Here is a 5,941-nt window from a genome sequence, read left to right on the forward strand (position 1 = left end):
TTAATCGTGGCCTCAGAGGAACCGTCTCTAAGTGCTTTGGACTAGAGGCCCAAAGCATCAAACCAAACAAGGCAAAGCGACACAAACATACACACCTCAAACACACATAAACAGCCGCACACATACACACTTACAAACACACAAATACACACAAAGACACAACAACATAAACAAAATGACATTTACAGAGCGCCTTTCATGTCGGGAGGACGTCCCGAAGAGCTGAATAGTCAGGGGGCGGGGTCCGAGCATGAGGAAGGGATGGGGTAGGGGTGATGGGTGAGGGAGGGGTGATGTAGCGGGGAGGCAAGTCAGAGAGGTGGGAGGGCGACAAGAGGCACGGTCGAAGAAAATGGTCTTGAGACCGGCCTTGAAGGAGACAAGGGAGGAAGTGAGGGGAAGGGACCGTGGGATGGAGTCCCACAGTGTGGGGCAGAGAGGCTGAAAGCCCGGACACCGATGAGAGGGCGGGTCGGGCGGGAGACATGGAGCAGCCCGGAGCCCACTGGACGGAGGGAGCGGTAGGTTGTAGGGAATCAATAGTTCAGAGAGGGGAAGAGGGGGCGATGCCATGGATGGCCTTGAAGGTGAGGACGAGGAAATTGAACTCGATCCTCTGGGGTTAGGAGAGTCAGTGTAGTCGGGCGGTGGGAGTGATGTGGTCGGGCGAGTGTGAGAGTGATGAGGTCGGTCGAGGATGGGAGTGATGGGGTCGGGCGAGGATGGGAGTGGGGGTTGGGCGAGGGTGGGAGTGATGGGGTCGGGCGAGGGTGGGAGTGATGGGGTCGGGCGAGGGTGTGAGTGATGGGGTCTTTCCACATTGGGAGAGGTGGGGTTGGGCGAGGGTGGGAGTGATGGGGTCAGGCGAGGGTGGGAGTAATGGGGTCGGACGAGGATGGGAGTAATGGGATCGGACGAGGGTGGGAGTGATGGGGTTGATGTTGTCCGGCGAGGGTGGGAGTGATGTGGTCGGGTGAGGGTGGGAGTGATGGGATCGGGCGGGGGTGGGAGTGATGAGGCGGGCGAGGGTGGGAGTGATGTGGTCGGGCGAAGGTGGGAGTGATGGGGTCGGGGGGGGGTGGGAGTGATGGTGTCGGGCGGTGGTGGGAGTGATGGGGTCGGGGAGCCTGGTGTGTGAAAGTACACGAGCTGCAGTATTTGGATGATCTGCAGTTTGTGAAGGGAAGAGTTGGAAACACACACAAAAACACACACACAATCGCACACACTCACAGGAACATACACAAAAACGCACAACAACAACAATAGCAACAACAACAAGATTACATTTGTATGGCGCCTTTCACGACGGGAGGTCGTCCCAAGGCGCTGACAAACACACAAAGACACACACTCACAAAAGCACAAACAATCACAAAGACACACATATACACAAACATACACACACCAAAACGCAAGCAATGGCACTCACAAAAGAAACAGAAACACACACACACAGACAGAAATACAGAGACACACAAACACACACAAAGAAACGCACACACACAGACACACATACACGCTCCCACAAACCCTCACAGAAACACATAGACACACATATACAGACACACGCACATACACACACACGCAAACAGAAACCCAGAAGGCACACATACAGACAAATTCACAAATACATGCACAGACACACACACAAATACACACACAGTGTAGTCATAGGTTAATGTTCAAATGTGTTTAAGAATATAAAACAATTGTTGCCATGGGTTAATGTTAACATGTATTTTAATATAAAATAGAAGAGCAAAGGCGGCAAAGCTCAGTAACTGAAGGCAGAACCGAAAACAATGGCAACATAAGGTCAGGACGTACAAGGACACAGAAAGTCTCTTCACGCTTACACACTGGAGGGAGGGACTGATCAGGAGAGAATAAAATGTGATAAGGAGAGAATTGAAACATATTACGAATATAACCGTACAAGGAGTTGTTTTTCTTTAAAAAAGACAGCTTTGTGTGGAGTTATTAAGGTGTCTTTAAACAAAGGTGTTTTAGATATCTATCGGGAACGGTAGCGGAGCAGTGCGAGACACGACCAGTGCTGTAAGAGGAATCCGGTCGGTACCATTTTGTGTCTTGTGTATTATTATATTGTTTCATTTATTTGTGTATTTCCTACTGTTTTGACCTGAATATAGTGACTCAACTCAACCAATTGGTAAACTGGAATCGGATCATTGTAAAGTTGTTGGAGATAGATGCAAATGTTTCTAACAGCAGAAACACACACATACACAGACACACACACACACACAGACAGTCACTCACACACACACTCACACACACACACATTAATCCATGTTGAGAGTTTGATGTAAAAGATGGGTTGTGGCCTCACACTGTCACACCGATTCCTGTCACAATATTCAGCCGCACTGATCAGACAGTCACAACATTGCGATATTGGAGTCATTCAGACTCTGGAGACACAGTGCGTTACTTACCACAGTCTCTGTATTTTACACTCCGGGTTCCGGACACACAGATGCGCACACATAGACACACTCACACAGACAAACTGAAATACACACATACATATAGAAAGACACATACACACACATGCACATAAATAAATGCACACACACACACAAACGCACCCACGCAAACACGTACGTACGAAAACACACACAGAAACACACAAACAAGCACACAGACACACGAACGCATACAATCCCCCACACTCAGAGAAACACACATAAATAACTACTCACACAGACACGCACGTAAACGCACGCACAAACACATGCAAAAGCACATACGTAAACACACATAAACACAGAAATAAACACAAGCAAACATACATTCACAATCATACACACAAACACACACAAACACACACACACAGAAACACCCAAACCAACAAGAATACACAAAAACAAACTCACAAACACGCACGCACATGTACACACAAACAAACACAACACACAAACACAAACATACAAACACACATAAAAACAGAAATAATTACACACAGACACACAAAACCACATACAAACACGCACATGTAAATACTACACAGATACACAAACAAACAGACATGCAAATGTACACACAGTCAAACACAGAAACCCAGAAACACGCACAAACAATCACAAACTCATGCACACAAAATCGCACATACGCATACACACACGCGCGCAAACAATCACACGCACACATACAAACATAAACAAAATCACACACAAACACATACAGAAATACACATATACGCACAAAAACACATGTCCCGCAGCCAATTACACACACACAGACATGCACACAAACACATATAGACATACGCAGACAGACACACACACAGAAACACACACATAAATACACATACACACACAAATAAAACGCACGACGCAGACAAATACACACACACAGACACACACACAAACACACTCACGCAACCACACATGTGCAAAAACTCACACAAGCACACACACAAAAATGAACAAAATCACACACAAACACACACACATAAATACATACACACACATACAAACACACAATCCGCAGAAAAAATCCACCGACACAGAAAAAGAAAAACACAGACACACACACAGAGACACATAAACACACAGAGACACACGCACACATGCACACAAAGCTACACAGAAACAGACACACAAATACACACACAAAATTACACGCACAAACACACACCCACACACATGCACTCACACAAACACACAATCACAGAAACACAACCTTACCCACACAAACACATACAAACACACAAACGTACACAATCGCACACACACAGAAACAAACACACAAACACTCAAACAAACACAGACACATAAACACACATACACAGAAAAAAAGCACACAAGCACAAATTCACACACATACACAAACATGCATAAGCATACACACAAAAACTCGCACAAATATACACTCAGAAACAAACAAATACACACTAAAACAAACTTACAAACACGCGCACACATACACACTCAAATAAGCATAACACACACAATCACACACATGGAAACACACGTAAAGACGCACTCAAAAGCACACAAACACAAACAGAAGCAAAAAATCAAATACAAACACACACATACACAGACACACAAAAACACAAACACAAGCAAATATACACACACACACACAAATACACACAAACACTCATAAAAACACTCACAAACTCATAAACACAAAATCGCACACGCGCAAGCACCCACACGCAAGCACACACAAACATAAAAAACACACACATCAATACACGTACAGACATACACACAATCAAACACACAATCAAACACACAAATGGACACACAAAGAAAAACATACTGTCACACACAAACACACACGCGGACACACTCACGCGAACAAACGCAAAAACACACACAAATACACACACAAACTCTCAAACACACAGAAACACCCAAAAACGCACAAACACACTTAAACTTACAGCACACAAACAGAAATGCACAACAGCATCAAAAAAAATGACAATTACGGAGCGCCTTTCACGTCCGGAGGACTTCCCAAAGTGCTGAACAGTTGGGGGTCGGGGCCCGAGCATAGAGGAGAGGTGGGGAAGGGGTGAGTAGTGGGATCGATGGGGGAGGGGTGGGCGAAGGCAGAGAAGTGGGAGAGAGATCAAAGGCACGGTAGTAGAGAAGGGTCTTGAGACCGGCTTTGAAGGAGCCCAGGGAGGAAGCGAGGGGAAGGATCCATGGGACGGAATTCCAGAGTGTGGGGGAAGAGAGGCTGAAAGCCCGGACACCGATGGGAGGGCGGGTCGGGCGGGAGACATGGAGCAGCCCGGAGCCCACTGGCCGGAGGGAGCGGGCAGGTTGGTAGGGAGTCAGCAGGTCAGAGAGCGGAGGAGGGGGCGAGGCCATGGATGGTCTTAAAGGTGAGGACAAGGATCTTGAACTAGATACTCAGTGAGATGGGGAGCCACTGGGGTCGGGCAAAGGTGGGACTGATGGTGTCGGGCGAGGATGGGGAGTGATGGGGTCGGGTGAGGGTGACAATAATTGTTGTCATGGATTAATGTTAATGTGTGGTATAATATAAAATGGAAGTGCAAAGGCTGCAAAGCTCAGTGACTGAAGGCAGAACCCAAACCAATGGCAACATAAGGTCAGGACGTACAACGACACAGAAAGTCTCTTCACACTTACACACTGGACGAAGGCACTGATCAGGAGAGAATAACATGTGGTTAAAGGGAGAATTGAAACATATTATGGATATAACCATATAAGGATGTGTTTTTCTTAAAAAATGACAGCTTTGGCTGGAGTTATTAATGTGTCTTTAAACGAAGGTGTGTTAGATATCACTCGGGAATGGTAGCGGAGCAGTGCGAGACACGACCAGTGCTGTGACAGGAATCCGATCTGTACAGTTTTGTGTCTTGTGTGTTATATTATTGTTTCATTTATTTGTGTATTTCCTGCTGTTTTGACCTGAATATAGTGACTGAACTCAACCAATTGGTAAACTGGAACCGGATCATTGTAAAGTTGATGGAGATAGTTGCAAATGATTCTGACAACAGACACACACACACACACACACACAGATACGCATACAGAGACACACACACAGACACACACTGATAAACAAACACACACACACACACACAGGAACACACACACACACATTAACACACGTTGGCAGTTTGATGTAAACGATGGTTTGTGGCCTCACACTGTCAAACCGATTCCTGTCACAATATTCAGCCGCACTGATCAGACAGTCACAACATTGCGATATTGGAGTCATTCAGACTCTGGAGACACAGTGCGCTACTTACCACAGTCTCTGTATTTTACACTCCGGGTTCCTCACAGCCTCACACAGTCGCTTCACTCCACAATCTCCCAGATTATTATTATTCAGGTGCAGCTCCGTCAGTGAGTGGTTTGTGCTGAGAGCGGAGGTCAGATCCTCGGTACAATCAGCTGTCAGATTG

The sequence above is a fragment of the Callorhinchus milii genome, unplaced genomic scaffold (assembly GCF_018977255.1).
Source record: "Callorhinchus milii isolate IMCB2004 unplaced genomic scaffold, IMCB_Cmil_1.0 Scaffold100, whole genome shotgun sequence".
Classification (NCBI taxonomy): Eukaryota; Metazoa; Chordata; class Chondrichthyes; order Chimaeriformes; family Callorhinchidae; genus Callorhinchus; species Callorhinchus milii.